The 22,275-nt window shown below is 37.9% G+C and overlaps 1 long non-coding RNA gene across 1 annotated transcript; it reads left to right on the top strand.

Annotated features, from left to right (window-relative positions):
* The first annotated feature begins 1,374 nt into the window (after nucleotides 1-1,374).
* On the top strand, nucleotides 1,375-2,648 carry LOC132631882 (uncharacterized). The gene is made up of 3 exons (XR_009579148.1): nucleotides 1,375-1,708; nucleotides 1,788-1,896; nucleotides 2,420-2,648. It is a non-coding gene; the product is annotated as an uncharacterized LOC132631882 (long non-coding RNA).
* Nucleotides 2,649-22,275: the final 19,627 nt, after the last annotated feature.

The following is a 22,275-nucleotide window of genomic DNA, read 5'->3' as shown; positions in this document are numbered from 1 at the left end:
ACATGGCCGAGGCCATCGACTGATGCACTACTAGGCCGAGGCCATAGCGTGCATTTATTATTGGGTCGAGGCCCCACATATACAAACACAGATAATACAGATGATTCAGATACAGAGCAGGGAGTATTCATATCTCTATTTCCTTGCTATTATAGTTACTGTTATCAGTTTCCGTTTCAGTTTCAGTATTTTATTGCTTTAGTTGCTTTACATACCAGTACAATTCAAATGTGCTGATGTCCCTTTTTATTGCTTAGGGGCCTGCATCTCGTGATGCAGGCAATGACATACAGGTTGACGATCTAGCTACTTAGGAGTGTTCGTATCAGCTACTTTGGTGAGCCCCAGGTTTCTTCGGGGTGATATCAGTCATGCAGTTCTTACAACTTTCTAGATAGTTACCTTTTTGTATTCATTAGAGGCTTCATAGACACAGTTCAGACATTCAGATATTTATTATGTTAGTCTTGTTGACAGTTATACTCAGTTGTTCAGTTGTTTTGGTTTAGCCATGTTGGCTACTTTCAAATATTTTCAGATTGTCCAAGTATCTCCGCATTATGATATTTAAGTCAAAATTTCAGTTAATCAGCATGTGTTATTTTTATTTTATAAATTAGTTATGTTTTAGTATCACATGTTGATTCAGCCAGCCAGTTGGTTTGCTCGGTCCCATGCAGTCAGGCACCGGGTGCCGTGTTACGTCCAGGCCCAGGTTCGGGGCGTGACAGCTTACTGTTCATTTTATAAAGATTTCAAATCATTTCTGGTGATTATTGCTGACATTTAAGGAATGGTGCATTTTAACCCGATCAGGTCGGTTTATTTAAGGTCGGGTGGCTTACGGTTATATTACCAAAAGAATTAGGGATATTCTAGTAACCCATTTTGTTACATCTCGTATTTTTCATACGCTGGGATGTGTCGTAGTAAAGTCATATGAGTTTGAAAGGATTAAGGTCGTACATGAGGTTGTATATGTAAGACCCCACAAGTTTAACGCATTTCGAAACTATTATATATAGCCTTGATAGAATTTTGAAACTATTATATATAGCCTTGATATTGTACCTTCTTTTTAGTGAAACCTTTTTGTGAAAAATTGAGAAATTTGATTTCATATAGTTATATTTGCTACTACTTTTTGAATATGCTTTAAATTGTTCCTTGACATGAGGAAGTCTTTAAATGAGATTTTATCTATTATAAGAAAAGTTATCTTTTTCCGTTTCGAGAATTAACAATATAAAATTTGTACTTTTGACATAAGATTGGAAAAAATTAATTATTAGAATTTGCTAAAATATATTTTCTTAGATGTCATGATTTTTATGAAATGTTAGTGTATTATTTTTACCATGTATAATAGTTACCCATTAATATATAAGTTTGTATATAAATTATATTAGCTACATATATTGTTTAATGGATAAGTTTTAGTATTAAATTATATAATTATATCACCACGATGGATAAATTGTAAATGTTTTCCACCTAGTGACTAAACTAGTACGTGGCTAATTTAGGATCTCTTATTTTGTTAGTTGTCTTTACTAGCTATGTATATTGGTGTCACAATCAAACACCACCGCCTATGAATATTTTAAGTTGCAGCAAAACATTTGTTCTTCTTTGTATTTTAAACGATGTGGAGCAGCTGTATATTTTTTAGGGTTTCCTTTATGAAATTTCCTCAATTCTTTGAAAGGTATGTTTGTTTTGAATCAAATTAGTTGTGTTCTTTCGTTAATTGCATGATTATAACCTTAGTTTCTTCCGGGTTTTAGCAAGTCAGATAGTACTTCATAATGAAGTAATGTGACGGGAAGCTTTAAGAAGGCGACCCAAGTTCTATTTGCTGTCTACGACCTTTACGAGCTCATACGAGCATCCAAGGTATGTATTTGTTAAAGAACTCGCAGGACGTGATCAGAAACCGTAAGTTCCAGTTATATAATTGTATATGAGTAGATTATGGATTGTTTCCGTATGGTATGGAGATTTCCATATGGTATGGAGATTGGTGGGAGTTTGGTGGCTTGTGTAGAGCTTGTTTGTCGTTAAAAGGAGGTCGGGTGTGGAGTACACCATTGTATATAGATCGGGAGCTCGTCCCTCTTTGATTACTTGATGATAGTGTTAGAAAATAGATGTGGTATTTTGTGGATATGTTGTTGTGTTGTTATTGTTATGCGTCATGAAATTAAAAAAAAGTGTATAAAGCACCGTACATGAAGTGTATATTGGGGCTGTCTTGGGGTATATTCTTGTATATCGACGGTTTGAGTTTAGAAATGCTTCAAAGAGGCTATTGTGGTTGTGTTGGCTGGTTGTTGGGTTGTAGTCTTTAAAGAATCAGGGGAGATGTTGTTCGTTTTCCCGGCGTTGAATGACAATAGTACTATTTTCCTTGCTATAGACGAAGGAGCAACAGACCTGAGGTAGCTTGGATATCGAGAAGCAGGTTATCAGGTATGTTAAGGCTATTCCTTCTTTTATTTTGGCATGATCTATGACAAGTGCGAAACGTAATGATATTCATAATGAATCCACTCCTAGATGTAGGAGTTCACGTTCTTATGTTGGTATTGGTGTTGTTCATATTTTGAGTTCCTTGACTTCTTAAGTTCCGAAGGGGCATCCATAAGTTGTATTTGCCATAATGGTGTCTAAATCTTGAAGGGGACATTCATAAGGTTTCTTTCTTCATATGAATTCCATATTTAATTTCTAAGTCTCGAAGGAGACAAATAAAAAGGGGAAGAAGTTCCCATTTTGAACTAAAAGTTGCTCCGAAGGAAGTCTTTTGATGTTTTAGAAAGATTATCATGCATTTGAACACTTATATACATGTATGACATGATTTTATGGGAAAGGGGGAAATGGCTATGGCGTTATATACGCAAACCACTGATCAGTTGGTCCACAATGATTATGATGCTCGAATGGGCTGCGAGCAGGGCGAAGGTATGCATTATATATATACGCATGCTGTTTTAAAATTTCATATGCACATACATGATTCTCAGTGTTGGTTACAGGTACAGATTAAGCCTGTTACTCTTTTATCATTCGAGTTAAGATATATTGTTTCGGTTCTGCCTTACATACTCGGTACATTATTCGTACTAACGTCCCTTTGCCTAGGAGCGTTGTGTTTCATGCCACGCAGGTGTATATAGATAAGTAGAAGACACTTGCTATAGGATGTTTCCAGGCTATCAACTGGATTGGTAAGCTCTATTTCTATTCGAAGTGTTGCCGAGTTATAGTACTTATGTATGCCCTTGAGTCAGATGCATTGCGGGTATGTTGGAGGCCTGTCCGAACTTATGTTATGGTATCTTGTTACATATTGGAGACTTTTGCAGAGGCTGTCCTGTGGATAATGCGTCGAGATGTCGACAAATGTGTAAAGCGGCCATGTAGGTCGATATGTTCATATGCATTGATTTAAAGATTTTATTTTGACTAAAGATTTTCTTTGACTTAACGATAAGGGAGAAGTCCCTGACATGATGAAAGAGTTTTATTAAAAAGTTTTCATGTTTTACTTGACGGAAGCGTCATTTCATACTTTAAAGGTTCACAAAAAGTTGTGACTTATGAATAGAATGGTAGTATGGCATTCAACCAAGTAGGGTCTTGGGTGTCAGTTGCGGCCCTCTGGTTTGGGTCGTGACAGAAGTGGTATTAGAGCAGTTCGTCCTAGGGGTTGTTTGCAAAGTCGTGTCTGGTAGGGTCTTGTTTATGGTGTGTTGCGTGCCACATTTATAAACAAGAGGCTACAGGGCATTTAGGATGGTTACTCTTCTTTCTTGTTCCAGATCGTGCTATAAAGCTAAGTCATAGGGTAGAAATTCTTTATTTTAACCTCAGATGATTTGATTGTTGATAAGCAGTTGGTTGTTCAACCTTGGAAGATATTGGTAAGAATTGAAGCCTGGTTATCACAAAGGTATTTTTTTTCGTCTATTGATGTTGGTATATGAGAAGAATTAGGTATAGCTGAGTTATGGATCGTTTGTATTTCTGTGGTTGCCCTGTGAGGCATTGGACTTTTTTTCCGGGATGTGTGTAGGTTCGAGATGATAAAAGTTACAGGGGAAACTCTGCCAAAACCTCTCGAAGCTAAATCGTGTGAGTATGTATATATTGCAGAAAGTAAGGTAAAAGGGAAATATAGTAACAAGACGATAAGTGGGATATGTTGCGAGTGGCTTTTAAAGGAATTTTAAAATGGTTTTAGTTAGGTTTGAAGAGTAATTCCTATGAGGAAGATGATTAGTAGTTCGAAGGATTACGACGAGTTATATTTAAGGTTTTATAAAAATGAGACGTATTGGAGATTCAAGAAAAGTTGACAAACGAGTAGGTATTGTGACTCTATAAAAGGAAGGAGGTCGGTGAAGTCAACATAAGAGAAATGATAAGTAGGAAAGAACATCAAGTCGACTATAGGGGGATGTGATAACTCAAAAGCAAATGAGGAAAAGAGAAAAAAATGTATGGCAAAGGTAAGTTAGGAAGCGACAGGAAGGGAAAGGGTAAACATACGAGGTGTGCACGAAAGAGTTGTGTCATTATGAGGAGAGAAAAGGTTCGAATAAGAAAATAAAAGAAGGACGTGCCTCTTACAAGTGCCTTATATTAAAGATGGAAATTAGTAAAGTGCTTATAGGGATTAAGATTAAAGTTAAGACATAACCAAGGATCGTACTTTCATGATACAACATATCGGTTAAGAAAAACCATAAGGTAAGACCTTTAAGGGGGGAAGCGAGTAAACCTAAGTATGAGCACGAGGTTGTATTGAGAATGGATCATAGATATAATTGAGGTAAGATTTATCAAGGAAAGCTAAACAGGATTCGAAGGCAAGTCACCAAATAAATAGAGTCTAAAGGGGCAAGATCAGGTATAAGGATTAAATACGACTTTATAAGGTAAGTGTTAGCATATTAAAGACTAATAATGGAATAATGAGGAGTTTTACTTGGAAATTAGGAAATCCTCGGGTAAGGAAAATTAAACGATAAGACGACACAAGGAGATTATATTCAAGGAAATACATGAGAAGGAACTGAGTCAAGCGACATCCTAGAACAGAATTTGATGTCTACGATGTGGTAAGGATACGACAAAATCCCTAGAGCAAATAACTTGATGGATAACGCAAGAAATGACAACGCTATAGGTTTAAAGGAATCGGTATTGAGGCAAAGAGAAAAGGTGTGAGCATTGAGGTTATGATCTAATGATATTGCGGATCTGTGAGTTCAACATTTGAGGACGAATGTTCTTAAGGATGGAAGGATGTCACATCTTGTATTTTTCATATGCTGGGATGTGTCGTAGTAAATTCATATGAGTTTGAAAGGATTAAGGTCGTACATGAGGTTGTATATGTAAGATCCCAGACGTTTGACGAATTTCGAAACTATTATATGTAGCCTTGATATTGTACCTTCTTTTAAGTGAAACCTTTTTGGGAAAAAATTGAGAAATTTGATTTCATATAGTTATATTTACTACTACTTTTTGAATATGCTTTAAATTGTTCCTTGACATGAGGAAGTCTTTAAATGAGATTTTATCTATTATAAGAAACATTATCTTTTTCCGTTTTGAGAATTAACAATATAAAATTTGTACTTTTGATATAAGATTGGAAAAATAGTTATTAGAATTTGCTAAAATATATTTTCTTAGATGTCATGATTTTTATGAAATGTTAGTGTATTATTTTTACCATGTATAATAGTTACCCATTAATAGATAAGTTTGTATATAAATTATATTAGCTACATATATTGTTTAATGGATAAGTTTTAGATTTAAATTATATAATTATATCACCACTATGGATAAATTGTAAATATTTTCCACCTAGTGACTAAACTAGTACGTGGCTAATTTAGGATCGCTTATTTTGTTAGTTTTCTTTACTAGCTATGTATATTGGTGTCACTAGTAAACACCACCGCCTATGAACATTTTAAGTTGCAGAAAAACATTTGTTCTTCTTTGTATTTTAAACGATATGGAGCAGCTGTATATTTTTTAGGGTTTCCTTTACGAAATTCTCTCAATTCTTTGAAAGGTGAGTTTGTTCTGAATCAAATTAGTTGTGTTCTTCTGTTAATTGCATGATTATAACCTTAGTTTCTTCCAGGTTTTAGCAAGTCAGATAGTACTTCATAATGAAGTAATGTGACGGGTGACCCAAGTTCGATTCGTTGTCTACGACCTTCTACGAGCTCATACGAGCATCCAAGGTATGTATTTGTTAAAGAACTCGCGATACAGTGATAGGAAGTCGTAAGTTCAAGTTATAGTATTGGATATGAGTAGATTATGGGTTGTTTCCTTATGGTATGGAGATTGGTGGGAGTTTGGTGGCTTGTGTAGAGCTTGTTTGTTGTTAAAAGGAGGTCGGGTGTAGAGTACACCATTGTATATAGATCGGGAGCTCGTCACTCTTTGATTACTTAATGATAGTGTTAGAGAATAGATTTGGTATTTTGTGGAGATGTTGTTGCATTGTTATTATTATGCGTCATGAAATTGAAAGAAGAAAGTGTATAAAGCACCGTACATGAAGTGTATATTGGGGCTGTCTTGGGATATACTCTTGTATATCGACGGTTTGAGTTTAGAAATGGTTCAAAGAGGATATTATGGTTGTGTTGGCTGGTAGTACTAATTTCCTTGCTATAGACGAAGGAGCAAGAGGTAGCTTGGATATCGAGAAGCGGGTTATCAGGTATGTTAAGGCTATTCCTTCTTTCATTTTGGCATGATCTATGACAAGTGCGAAACATAATGATATTCATAATGAATCCACTCCTAGATGTTGGAGTTCACGTTCTTTTGTTGGTATTAGTGTTGTTCATATCCTGAGTTCCTTGACTTCTTAAGTCCCGAAGGGGCATCCATAAGTTGTATGTTTCCATAATGATGTCTAAATCCCGAAAGGGACATTCATAAGGTTTCTTTATTCATATGCATTCCATATTTAATTTCTAAGTCTTGAAGGAGACAAATAAAAAAGGGAAGAAGTTCCCATTTTGAACTAAAAGTTGCTCCGAAGGGAGTCTTTTGATGTTTTAGAAAGATTATCATGCTTTTGAACACTTATATATATGTGTGACATGATTTTATGGGGAAGGGGGAAAGGGCTATGGCGTTGTATACGCAAACCACTGATCAGTTGATCCACGATGATTATGATGCCCGAAGGGGCTGCCCGACGGGGCCATTATACTATTATGCCCGAAGGGGCTGCGAGCAGGGGCAAAGGTATGCATTATATATATACACATGATGTTTTAAAATTTCATATGCACATGCATGATTCTCAGTGTTGGTTACAGGTTCAGATTGAGCCTGTTACTCTTTTATCATTCGAGTTAAGATATATTGCTTCCGTTCTGCCTTACATACTTGGTACATTATTCATACTAACGTCCCTTTGCTTGGGGGCGCTGTGTTTCATGCCACGTAGGAATATACTGATGAGTAGAGGACATTTGCTATAGGATGTTCCCAGGCTATCAGCTGGATTGGTGAGCTCTATTTCTGTTCGGAGTGTTGCCGAGTCAGAGTACTTATGTGTGTCCTTGAGTCAGATTCATTATGGGTATGTTGGGGCCTTGTCCCAACGTATGTTATAGTATCTTGTTACATATTAGAGAGACTTTTGCAGACAGTATCCTATGGATAGTGCGTCGAGATGTCGACAGTTGTGTAAAGCGGCCATGTAGGTTGATGTGTTCATATGCATTGATTTAAAGATTTTATTGTGACTAAAGGGTTTCTTTGACTTAATGATAAGGGATAAGTCCCTGACATGATGAAAAAGTTTTATTGAAAAGTTTTCATGTTTTACTAGACGGAAGCGTCATTTCATAATTTAAAGGTTCACAAAAAGTTGTGACTTATGAATAGAATGGTAGTATAGCACTCAGCCGAGTAGGGTCTTGGGTGTCAGTTGCGGTCCTCTGGTTTGGGTCGTGACACATTTTTGAAGAATTGGTGGATTTCAGTCCGGAATAGATGTATGGCAAGTGTACCTAGCGTTATTGGAGTTAATAAGGTGATTTGACAAAAAAAATTTGATGGCGACTATATGGGAAATTCTAATGGTCTACGCAGATACTTGATGATGTTTAGAGATGGTACAAATGGATATGGGACGTGTTTAGGGTGATTAGTTGACTTTTTACAGACTTAGCACAGCAAGATAATCACTAGGATGATGTGCATAGTACGTTATTTGAAGGATTAAGAGGAATTGGATGATGATGGCTGACTCAATAGTTTCAGCTCATCGAAACGAAATTAGGGGATTTGAAATTTTCGCAATCTGCCTTGGATGATGTTAGTTTTTTATGGGAATGCTTAGAGTTGGCTGTTACACCTTGGAATATTTCGCGTTGTTTGCATTATGAGTAAACTAACCCAAACCTAAAGTGGACATGAAGCCCTTACAAGGTTAAGGAGGATATCAAATAATCCTTATTATGTACTTTAAGGTTTTGGAGTCAAATGAATCGGCAGAAGTAAGTTCGTTGAAGGATTGGAATTTGAGTCATGTTTTGGAAAGATTTCATAACATTTATCTTATACATTGCCAAAATTTTCCTTGATAGGGAGTTATAGGGCTCCTAAGATGGTTAATGAAGTTTTATACAAGTGCCAAGAAGGTTCCATAAGAATTGGAGGTCAAACGAATCGAAAAGAACGCATTTTCGCGAAACTGGAAATTTGGGGCAATATGCGGCCGCATACTCAGTATGTTGTGCCGCATATTGGCTGTAAATTCGCCATTTTGGCTCAGCCTACTGCCCAACATCACCCCCATGTTATAGAGGGAGTATGCGGCCGCATACTGGGTATGTGGTGCCTCATATTCTCCGCAACATGGAGCGGTGGGGCGGTTTTCAACCCTTTTTAAGTTCCAAAACTCCCCATTTTTCATATCCACCTCCCACACTCTTCTCTCCTAAGAGAGTTATTGAGAGTTCTTCAAGGCTCTACAGCATTCCACAACCTTCCACACCATCAAAAGAGAAGATCAAACACTAAAACCTCAAGATAATCCATGGAAGATGATTGTTCTTGCTTCTCTTCAATGTTGTGATGAACTTGGTCTTGGAAGAAGTTGAGTAAGGTGAATTTATTCTATTATAAGTTATTTTCTCCATCCTATTTACATGATTGAGTTGGTTTAAAGATCTAGTAAGTCTTGAAGAGGAAAGAAACATAGTAGAGAAGTCACAAAGTACAAAGTTGAAGTTGATGGTTATGAGATGTATTTGAAAGGAGATTTTGGATAAATTTGAGATTAATTTGAATATAATTCCTTGAATAAAGTGTTGTTGGTATTTGTTATTGTTATTGGGAGTTGTTTTGGAATTTGGTGGATGTCGATTAAATAGGGGTAATGCTACCCAAATTCCGCTAGCTTACTAATTACTCTAGTTGAACTTATGAGTGTTCTCAAGACTTAACCTTAGTATGAATCATCTTGAATGTATATTTGCGAGCTTGGGAGGATAATGTTAAGTAGTTAAGGAGACGTAAAGTTATGTTAAGGCTAACCCTTTCTTTCTTAAGGCATGATTCCTTTGTTGTGAGCCTACACGTGATATCCAAAATGTCCCTATTTCTAAACATGCTAGAAGCTTATGGTTCTTGATGTTCTCATGATATTATTGATCTTGTTCACCATCGTTAATCTCATTTTATGGTAGTTTGCCCTTTAGGGAAAGATATAGTGACAATGATGATTCCATAATGGTAATCGGAGGTTCACCGACCTTATGTTACTCCGAGAAGCTCAAATTGATATTCTATGAGTCTTTCATACATTTATATATATGTATCTATTTTATGACACCGAGCCGTGCTATAGTCTGCCGGGTACGACATCTATTGTGCACACCACTGCATTTGGGTACGGATAACACCGAGCCTTATTATGGCCGGGTAGGGATAACACCGAGCCTTGTTGTGGCCGGGTACGGGTGACGGGTAAGGTATCATTATATATGTATGTATGGAAATGTTTTCTTTCGATAAAGGCTAAGTATGCGTGACAGCCGCCTTAAGAGGTATCCTGAGATATAAATTAATCTCTTTATCTTATGTTACTTTCATGCTTTCATCATGCTATTAGTCATGCCTTACATACTCAGTACATTATTCGTACTGACGTCCTTTTGCTTGTGGATGCTGGGTTCATGCCCGCAAGTAGACAGGGAAACGGATCAGACCTCTAGGCTGCTTCTTCAACGATTGTACAAGAGCGCTCCATTTGTTTCGGAGCTGCGGTTTAGCTGGTACTATTCTTTTGTGTACATGTATGGGCATGACGGGGTCCTGTCCCGTCTTTATGATGTTATACACTCCTTGTAGAGGCTCGTAGACAAATGTATATAGTAAGATGTTCCATAACTTCATCGGTTCATATTTTGTATATCATTTTGGCAGCTTTGTCGGCTTGTCTATATGGGTATAGTTTATGATGTTTATATAGACGTGCATATATCTATTAAACTCGTCTCTCTTACAATTTATGATAAATGTGAGTTAGCCATGTGGTCCACCTAGATATGATAATGAGTAGTATGTTAAGAGGTGCTCGGTAGGATATCTCCGGGTACCAGTCATGGCCCTCCGGTTGGATCGTGACAAAAGTGGTATCAGAGCAGTTCGTCCTAGGGTGTGTCTACGAGCCGTGTCCAGTAGAGTCTTGTTTATGGGTGTGAAACGCGCCACACTTATAAACCGGAGGCTACGGGGCATTTAGGAATAACTGACATTCTCTTCTCATCTTAGATCGTGCGATAGAGCCATGTCGTGAGGACTCTCCTTTTCCTGATAGTGTGTTATGATTTCAGCGATGCCTGTGAAGAGAAAAGCTACAGCGGCCCAGAAAGGCAAGTCAGCAGCTGGTGGGAGAACTGAACGGGTACCGCCTACAGAAGTAGATGAGGGCGAGTCCCAGAATGAGGTTCCATCTCGGTCCTCCCGCACTTCGCCCGCTCCAGAGGAGCATAGAGGTGTTCCAGCTCCAGCACCAGCAGTTCCTCCACCAGATGCCTCAGGCTAAGAGATGAGAGAGGCCATTCTGTTGTTGACCCAGTTAGTTGCCGGTCAGGCCCAGCGGCAGGGTGCGGGTCATGGGGATAGGGCTGTTAGTTCCAGAGTTCGTGATTTCATTAACTTAGACCCTCCAAAATTCTTTGGGTCAAAACTAGACGAGGACCCACAAAACTTTATAGATAAGATGCTGAGAACATTGCGGGTAATGCATGCTTCGGATGTTGAGTCGGTAGAGTTAGCCTCTTAGAGACTAAGGGATATTGTTGTTTATCGGTATACTTTCTGGATGTCTTCTAGAGAAGTTAACGCAGCTCCACCGGTATGGCAAGAGTTTGTGCATGTGTTCCTTCGGCATTATTTGCCGCCAGAGGTTCGACGGGCTAGGTTCCTGAACCTCAAACAAGGGAACTTGAGTGCTCGAGAGTATAGCCTTCATTTTAATTCTTTGGCTAGGTATGCTCCATCTATAGTGGCTGATATGGGAGATCGTGTTCACCGATTTGTGAGTAGTTTGGGGACACATTTGATTTATGACTGTTTGACGGCCTTAGTCCAGGAGGGTATGGATATTTCCAGTATGCAGGCCCATACCCAGAATCTTGAGGAGCGAGAGTGAGCATAATAGGGGCTATAGTAAGAGGGCCAAATCCTCAGGCGTTGTTAGTGAATTCAGAGGGGGTCAGAGACAACAGTATTCTAGGCACTTAGGCCATTCAGCAACTAGTGCACCTCTACGATTTGCTGGCCAGATATTTGATCGACCTATTCATTCCGGACCGAGTCAGAGTTCTAGAGTTTCGGGTTCTAAGTATAGGGGTCATTCAGGACAGATGAAGCCACCGTTACCACGATGTACTTAGTGTGGTAAACTACATTGGGGACAATGCCGATTAAGTTTGGATTTGTTATGCCTACGGTCAGCCAGGCCATATTATGCGTGACTGTCCATCGAGAGGTGGTAGAGATATGGTCCAGCCTACAGGATCAGCAGCTGGTTCTTCATCATCTGTACGCCCTCCAGGGAAAAGTTCACAGACACCAGTCGGCCGTGGTAGAGGAAGAGGAGGAGCGTCCAGTACGAGTTATCCTCAGCACCGCATTTATGCACTGGCTGGGCGACATGATCTTGAGTCTTCCCCAGATGTTGTCACAGTTATATTATCAGTATCTTCTCATGATATATATATGCATTATTTGATCTAGGTTCTACATTTCCATATATTACTCCTTATATTGCCGATCGGATTAGGGTGGAACCTGAGTCAATTAAACCTTTCGAAGTGTCTACACACGTTGGTGACCCACTGATAACTAGACGGGTATACAGAAATTGTGTGGTTGTAGTATGTGATCGTCACACTATGGCTGATTTGATTGAGGTAAATATGGTAGATTTTGATGTTATTATGGGTATGGACTGGTTGGCTTCTTTTTATGCCAATGTTGATTGTAGAACGAAAAATAGTTCGCTTCCAGTTTCCAAGAGAACCAATTCTATAGTGGAAGGGTAACACAGTGTCTCAGAGAGATAGGTTTATTTCCTATCTTAAGGCAAGGAAGATGATTGCTAAGGGGTATATTTATCATCTAGTCCGGGTTCAGGATACGAAAGCAAAGCCCCCAACTCTTCAGTCCGTTCCAGTAGTGAATGAGTTTCCGGATGTATTCCCGGATGAGCTTCCAGGCCTTCCAGCAGGACAGGAGATTGGTTTTGCCATTGACATGCTACCGAATACTAAGCCAATATCTATTCCTCCTTATAGAATGGCACCTGCAGAATTGAGGGAGTTGAAGGAGGAGTTGAAGGATTTGCTTGATAAAGGCTTTATAAGGCCTAGTTTGTCGTCGTGGGGCACACCGGTGTTATTTGTGAGGAAGAAAGATGGTTCATTGTGAATGTGTATCGATTACCGATAGTTGAATAAGGTGACGATAAAGAACAGCATCCGCTTCCAAGAATTGATGATTTATTTAATCAGTTGCAGGGTGCCAAATGGTTCTCAAAGATAGATTTGAGATCAGGGTACCACCAGGTGAGAGTTAGAGAGAAGGACATTCCAAAGACGGCCTTCAGAACTAGATATGGTCATTTCGAGTTTCGACTAATGTCATTCGGATTGACTAATGCACCAACGGTATTTATGGATTTGATAAATAGTGTATTCAGGCCTTTCTTGGATTCCTTTGTGATTGTGTTTATCGATGATATCCTGGTATATTCTCGATCCGAGGCGGAGTATGCAGTTCATTTACGTGTTGTCCTTAGAGTTCTTCAGGCTCGAAAGTTATATGCGAAGTTCTCAAAGTGTGAATTTTGGTTGAATTCTGTGACTTTTCTTGGGCACATTATTTTAGCTGATGGTGTTCGGGTGGATACCCAAAAGATTGAAGCTGTAAAGACTTGGCCAAGACCTATAACACCTACGAAAGTTCGTAGTTTTCTGGGCTTGGCAGGTTATTACAGAAGATTTATAGAAGGCTTTTCTTCTATCTCTGCATCATTGATGAAGCTAACTTAGAAATCAGCTAAATTTCAATAGACGGATACTTTTGAGCGTAGTTTTCAGGAGTTGAAGGACATATTGACTTCAGCCCTGGTTCTGACACTTCTAGAAGGATCAGAAGGCTATGTTATTTATTGCGATGCTTCAGGTGTTGGATTAGGTTGCTTATTGATGCACCATGGTAAGGTTATTGCTTATATTTCAAGACAGTTGCAGAAATATGAGAAGACCTACCCGACCTATGATCTAGAGTTGGTTGCGGTAATTCATGTATTAAAAATGTGAAGGCATCATTTGTATGGCGTTCATGTCGATATTTATACAGACCACAAGAGTCTTCAGTATATTTTCAAGCAGAAAGAGTTGAATTTATGACAAAGGCGATGGTTGGAGCTACTGAAAGATTATGATGTTAGCATCCTAGATCATTTGGGGAAAAACGAACGTCGTAGCCGATGCTCTTAGTCGTAGATCCATGGGAAGCCTATGTGATGTTTAGCCAGAAAAAAGGGATTTAGCTCGTGAGCTTCAACAGCTAGCTAGCCTAAGAGTTCGATTAATGGACTCGGGCAATATGAGAGTTACTATTCAGAATTCAGCTGTTTCGTCATTAGTAGTTGAGGTGAAGGAGCACCAGTATGAGGATACCATGTTAGTCCATTATAGAGATACATTCCCTCAGAAGATAAAGTCATGATTTGACACTTCTGCAGATAGAGTTCAGGTACCGAGGCAGACTATATGTTTCTGATGTTTATAGAGTTACGTCACTAGATTTTGGAAGAAGCCCATTGTTCTCTTTATTCTATTCATCCGGGAGCGACGAAGATGTATCATGATGATAAGTTAATTTATTGGTGGGATGGAATGAAGAAAGATATAGCAGAGTTCATAGCTCAATGTCCTAACTGTCAATAGGTAAAGATCGAGCATCAGAAGCCCGGTGGATTATTACAAGCTATTGAAATTCTGACTTGGAAATGAAAAGTAATTAATATGGATTTCATCACAGGCTTGCCTCGTTCTTGGCGTAAGTATGATTCCATATGGGTAATTGTGGATAGACTTACGAAATCACCTCATTTTCTACCTGCCAGAACTACATACTTAGCTAAAGATTATGCAAAGCTTTATATCAAAGAGATAGTACAACTTCATGGTGTTTCAGTATCCATTATCTCCGACAGGGGTGCGCAGTTTACGGCTAAATTCTAGAAATCTTTCCAAAATAGTTTGGGGACTCAGGTGAGTCTTAGCACAACATTTCATCCCCAGACTGATGGACTGGCTGAGCATACTATTCAGACTCTCGAGGATATGCTACGGGTATGAGTATTAGATTTTGGAGGTAGTTGGGATGATCACTTATCGCTTATTGAGTTCGCGCATAATAACAATTATCATTCCAGTATCCAGATGGCCCCGTATAAGGCTTTATATGGGCGAAAGTGTAAATCACCAATTGGATGGTTCGAAGTAGGGGAGACAAAGCTATTAGGGATAGATTTGATCCAGCAAGCAGTGGAAAACGTCAAGCTTATTAAGAACCGATTACTGACAGCCCAGAGTCATCAGAAGTCTTGTGTAGATAATCGCCGTCGAGACTTAGAGTTCCAAGTTGATGACTGGGTATTCTTGAAGGTGTCACCTGGGAAGCTGAAGAAGAAATGTCGTCCAGGTATCCACACTTGTTTCCACTTTCAGAGGAGGTTCAGACAGAGACACCATTGTCTTCAGGTGCGTAATGCTTTCTTTCTATGATTTCTTGGTCGTGTGGGGCCATTATTGTTATTGTTGTTGTAGCCCTATGAGGCATTGTATATTTTGGGTTGTTGTGACAGGATGGTAGTGGTACAGTTATAGGAGAAACTCTAGCGAATTTTTTATAGAATCCCTAAGAGCCTAACATTCGAGAACGAATGTTCTTAAGGGGGGAAGAATGTTACACTTTAGAAAATTTCGCGTTGTTTACATTATGAGTAAACTGAAACAAGCCTAAAGTGGACATGAAGCCCTTCCAAGGTTAAGGAGGGTATCAAATAATTCTAAGTATGTACCTTAAGGTTTTAGAGTCAAATGAATCGGCGGAAGTAAGCTCGCTGAAGGATTGGAATTTGAGTCATGTTTTGGGAAGATTTCATAACATTTATGTTATAAATTGCCTAGAATCACCTTGATAGGGATTTATAGGGCTCCTTAGATGGTTAATTAAGTTTTATACAAGTTCCAAGAAGGTTCCATAAGGATTGGAGATCAAACGAATCAAAAAGAACACATTTTCACGAAATTGGAAATTTGGGGCAATATGCGGTTGCATACTCAGTATGTTGTGCAGCATATTGGCCGAAAACTCACCATTTTGGCTGATCCTACTGCACAACATTACCCCCATGTTGTGGAGGGAGTATGCGGCCGCATACTGAGTATGTGGTGTCGTATACTCTCCGCAACACGAAGCGGTGGGGCGGTTTTCAACCCTTTTTAAGTTCCAAAACACCCCATGTTTCATATCCACCTCCCACACTCTTCTCTCCATAGTATAAGAGAGTTCTTGAAGGTTCTACAACATTCCACAACCTTCCACACCATCAAAAGAGAAGATCAAACACTAAAACCTCAAGATAATCCATGGAAGATGATTGTTCTTGCTTCTCTTCAATGTTGTGATGAACTTGGTCTTGGAAGAAGTTGATTAAGGTGAATTTCTTCTATTATAAGGTATGTTATCCATCCTATTTACATGATTGAGTTAGTTTAAAGATCTAGTAAGTCTTGAAGAGGAAAGAAACATAGTAGAGAAGTCACAAAGTACAAAGTTGAAGTTGATGGTTATGAGATGAGTTTGAAAGGAGATTTTGGATAAATTTGAGATTAATTTGAATATAATTCCTTGACTATAGTGTTGTTGGTATTTTTTATTGTTATTGGGAGTTGTTTTGGAATTTGGTGGATGTCGATTAAATAGGGGAAATGCTGCCTAAATTCCGCTAGCTTACTAATTACTCTAGTTGAACTTATGAGTGTTCTCACGACTTAATCTTAGTATGAATCATCTTGAATGTAGATTTGCGAGTTTGGGAGAAGAACGTTAAGTAGTTAAGGAGACGTAAAGGTATGTTAAGGCTAACCCTTTCTTTCTTAAGGCATGATTCCTTTGTTGTGATCCTACACGTGATATCCAAAATGTCCCTATTTCTAAACATGCTAGAAGCTTATGGTTCTTGATGTTCTCATGATATTATTGATCTTTTTCATCGTCGTTAATCTTATTTCATGGTAGTTAACCCTTTAAGGAAAGATATAGTGACAATGATGATTCCATAATGGTAATTGGAGGTTCACCGACCTTATGTCACTCCGAGAAGCTCAGATTGATGTTCTATGAGTCTTTCATACATTTATATATATATATATATATATATATATATATATATATATATATATATATAAGATTAAAAAAATAAAAAACTCCATTGGCAACAATTGACGAAGTTTGAGCAAGCTTGAAAAATTCAATTTTTATGAAACAGTGTATTGAAATTCTTTGAAGCATTTGAAGCATGATATCAAGAAAAATGCGACAATGAAACATCAAGATTAAAAGTAAATGGTGCAAAAAATAGTAATACACGTCGAAGAAATTAAACAAATAGTAATACACATCGAAAAAATTAAACTACGTGAATACTAGAGAATTAATTATGTACCATAATTATGAAACTTTCATTTTAGATGATCAAAACTTAAATGAACCCCCCCCCCCCCCCCCCCCCGGGGAACTAACTGTAAGACATTACAGCTTCACAAACAATTCACATTAAAATCTTATCTTTAGAAAACAATCAGTATTTCTTTTTCCTTTTTTCTCCTTGAGATCACAATCAAGAATGATGATCAAGTATCAATTCAAAATGAGCATCTTTGAGAATAAGCTCAATTCTAATGCTCCCTCTGTTTCAAGTTGTGTGTCTGATTTTGACTTGACACGAAGTTTAAGAAAGTAAAGAAGACTTTTGAATCTTATGGTTTTAAACTAAAGATATGTGGATTGTTCTAAAATGCCCCTTTAACCTTGTGGTTTTAACATGACACGTGCAAAGATAGAATTAAAGAGTTGTCAAAAAGAGGAAGAGACACTCTTTGTTAAAGGGACTAAAAAGTAAAGTAAGAAAAACATTCATAAAGGTAGAAAAGGAGAGGAAGGCTTACAGGGTCGAGGTCAGAATCATTAAGAAATTGAAGCATTTCATGGATGATTTGGCGGTCAGCATCATCAGGCCCAGTCTTGCGAGTCCTCCACATAGTTTCAGGTATATACTCTATTGATTCTTTCGAATTGGATCTTGCCAAAAGAGCTAAATGGTTCCATACACTCATCTTCCCTCTCAATTTCTACTCCCATTGATCCTCCAAATCTATAATTAAAAGTTCGTTATCCCACACAAAGTTAAAGATTTTAATTATTCGATATATAAACAGAATTATGATAACTAATTTAAGTGTCTTTATATAACCTTAGGAATCCGTCCAAGTTTTGAGAATTATAAATTGGTACAAAATAATAAAATAATTATAAAATAAACTACAATAAAAAAAATTAATTTATAAAAAAAAATGTATTTATAAATATATTTCCTCTCTCGACCCATTCCCGCACTATTTTTCTCTCCTTCTAGGTCGAAAGGACATCAAAAAATACTCCTACAACAATTGTCGAAGCCTGAGCAAGCTTGAAAAAATTAGTAGTAAGTTTTATGAAGCAGTGAGTTATTTCAAAGTGAGTGTAATGTTGAGATGAAATAATCAGGGCATTATGCGGAAGCTATCAATTGCAAACTTTGAACGACGGTATTAAAAGAAGCATAATATTTAACATAGTTTGATCAAGTGACCCACATATTAAGAAAAACTAACATAAAAAGCATAAACTATTGAGCGAATAATCCCCATAAACAAGACTCTTCTAATGACTATATTGTGGATGCTATTGTATTTTTTATGAGAAGAGAAAATCTTCTATTTATATATGTCCAAAACTTATCCTCCAAGAAAAGAATAGACATGATAGATACCTTTTTCACAAAGAAAATTTCCACCAAGAAACTATTACAAATTAGTGTATATTTACTGCTTTCTTTGTTGTCATTTAGTTTTACCAAGTCAAAGTGTTTGTTCCTATATTTTTGGGATAGGTTGGAGTCAATAACAGAGTCTGATGCAGCAGAATATTTTCTGCACCTTTTTAGGAGTCCAGTTATGTTTCTTTTAAGAGTCGGTTATGACTTTACAGTTTAATCTATAAAATAATTTTTTGCTGTATTCTTTCATATAAGCTTTCAATAAAAAGGTTTAGTTCATTCTCCAAATCGTTTGCTTCTTCTCATTATTTCAATAAGAATTTTCTGGTTCATTATTTTGTTTGATGAAGCTTTCAATAAAAAGTTTAGTTCATTCTCCAAATCGTTTGCTTCTTCTCATTATTTCAATAAGAATTTTCTGGTTCATTATTTTGTTTGATGGTATTCGAGCCAGGTTCGGAATCTTCAATCTCTGCTCTTGTTGTTGTTTTATGAGAAAATTCTCATTGTGTAATATGGATTATTTTAATGTTGGAAGTGGTGAAAATTCACAAAATGGTGTTGAGAAACTTTAGGAACCAACTACAACTATTGAAGGATGTGTATGGAAGCTTATCTTCAAGGACAAGACTTGTGGGAACTGGTTGCTGGTTCAGATACAGAAATTCCATCGGATACCCCTGATAATACCGAAACACATAAGAAATGGAAGATCAAGTGTGGGAAGGATCTATTTTATTTAGGGACATTTATTAGCAAAGAGTTTATTGATCATGTTCGTGAGGATGGTTCTCCAAAGCAAGTTGTAATGACCCGTTTAGCCGTTATCGTGATTTCCTCGCGTCCCAAGACGTCTTTTGATCAGTGTTGCTTAGTCACGCGGATAAATTATCATATTAAATTGATCCTGAACCATGTTGGAAAGATTTAAAATCGTAAAGTACCACTAGGGCCCAGTAAAGCACTATAGCGGCAAGAGAATAGCCATGGTGCTACCGCCACAACTATCTTCCTAGCCGCCATAGCGGTATTTCCAATTCTTGCTTATGACCACCACAGTGGCCTCTCGACCCGCCATAGCATGACCGCTGCGGCGGACATGCAAACCGCCACGACGGGTATCACAGTTTTCTCTAGTATTTAAACCGCATTTCGGGATTTGCTCCCATTTTTACTCAAATCCTAAATCTCAGCCGCCACTTGGGGGATTCGAAAGGCAATTCTTATGGTTTCATGGAATAGGTAACCTCTCTATCTCATTACTTCATCTCTCTTCCATTTTAATGTTCCATTTCACTAAGAATTCATCCTCCAAGCCGAAAAAAGAAAGGAAGGTTCTCTACTTTTCAAGTCTAAGATGACCAAAATGGAATCTCTAAGCTTAAAATCTGGACATTCTTGGGAGAATCCTTCAAGTTCTTAAATTAGGAGGATTGACTGTCTCTAACTTCTGAATTTTCCTCTCTTTTTGTAAATGGGTTTCGACTATATTTTCTAGATTGGAGTTTTATGAAGGAAAGAATATATTTTATGACTTAGGTGAATTATTTAGCAATAAAACCCGATTATAACTCATGAAAAAACTAGAAAATCCTATTGATAATAAATTCCAATCTTTCCTTTGCAAAACCGAAATGCGAATAAGATTCTTAGATTTTTGACTCTTGTTCTTTCGGATTTCCTTGAAATTCCAAGGCCCTCCATTGCAGGTCACAGTTTGGAAGTGTGAAGTTGAAGATCAATAGGATGTTCGTGGCACCTTTTCGGCCTCGAGGTAGGTTATGACTTTTTCTTTTTGGTAGACTTCGGTTAGAGTTCCGCATATATACGATAGATGAAACGGAGAATGCATGCCTAGGTTGTTGGACACAGATGTCGGGATGGTTATACTAGGATTGGTACTGTTGTGTCACTTGTGTGTTTGGGCTCGTGGCCCGTAGATTCCCTAAGTTATGCTTGTCTTTTCTTATTGTAAATTGGTAGTTCCTTTGTGTTATGGGAGATCGGTTGGAAGGAACAACATTCATGTGATACTTGTACTATGATGTCTGTCCTTGTACGAAATTGATTGGAATCCATATGTTATTTAGGATATTCTCATTGCATGACATACTTTCTCATATCTATGATATATTTGTCTTAATATTGATATTGGGCAACGGTGATGATAGAGGTAAGTATGATTCATGCGACATTACTATATTTACGTAGCCATCTCCATGCAGTGTGATATGGAGTGGTTAGCATTGATATTGGATGGAGGATTCATTCTAGGCTGTGTGATACGGAATGACGGTACATGGACTTAGCGGCCCCCCATGGGTCATGACTGCCAAGAGGTGGAAATCGTCTCCCCGGAGCATGTGTGTATCATTGCGTATGCATTGCATTCATACCATATACATTTTGCATTGTACCTTATTATCTCTCATGCCTGATTATGATATGGGTTTGTGATTGTATTTCTCTGAGACTTGGAACTATTGGGCTTAGTTGATATAACCATAGGCTAGGATTTGTGATTGATTTATTGTAAATAAATTATCCATGGTATCGGGAATGACCTAGTGGGCGTGACTGTGTTTGAGTATTTGAATGGTGAGAAGGTATGTCATTCCATTTTAGTTCAAACCTATTGAGTATCATGTTGTATTGTGAGTGGTAAGTATGTGAGCGTCCTTGAGGGCATTAACAATTGATGTGGGGATTGGGAAAGGTCATCTGTCATGATCCAATTTTGCTAAGTCGCGCGGCACCTACCTTTCCCAACTCAGTAAGTGAACCCTTATCCCAACAATCTTAAAAACTTGACATAATAAGTAAATAAGCAGAAGAGATAGAAATACGTAACTCTTACGATAATACTATAAGAAAAATGCGGAAGTAAGGAAATACACCCCAGATTCTGGTCTAGTCATACAAGAGCATCTAACTAGAATCTATAAGTCTGGAAGTAATAATAATACATCAATAGTCTCAATATGTCTCAGAATATCAAGTAAGACATAAACGTCCTTTGCGCTCACCCTGTAAAAATCTAAACATCAACCCTCGAACTACTATCAGCCGCGAGGAGTAGAGGTCGATCCCCCCTGGAACTCTTCATTCATAAAAGAATGCAGCAAGTGCAGGTCAGTCCAAACAATAAGTACTGGTAGGTATCATAGGCCGACTAAAATTAGCTAATATATATCAAGGCAATAAAGTAAGATAAACAGGTAAATCAGAAAGGTATAAGTCAATCACGAGCCAGTAACCAAGTACACATCATCACCTATGTTATATCATCTAAACCCAAATGTGCCAAGTCTCAGTACATTCAATCCAAATCCGTATATCACAAATACATCACAAGAATATCACAATAGAAGTCATGGTACAATGCAATGCAATAATGTATAAAGTGTGAATGCAATGCATATGCACTGTATACATGTACTTCGATGATGGAACATCACATCTCGGCAGCACAACCCATAGGGGACTCGTGAAGTCCATATACCCTCGCGATTCCGGCGATAACCTCGGTAATCGCTACCAGCACTCATACCTCGATTCCAGGATAAACATCGGATATCAGT

Source organism: Lycium barbarum, chromosome 1, assembly GCF_019175385.1.
Source record: "Lycium barbarum isolate Lr01 chromosome 1, ASM1917538v2, whole genome shotgun sequence".
NCBI classification, from domain to species: domain Eukaryota; kingdom Viridiplantae; phylum Streptophyta; class Magnoliopsida; order Solanales; family Solanaceae; genus Lycium; species Lycium barbarum.
This window is presented reverse-complemented; position numbering and strand designations above follow the sequence as displayed.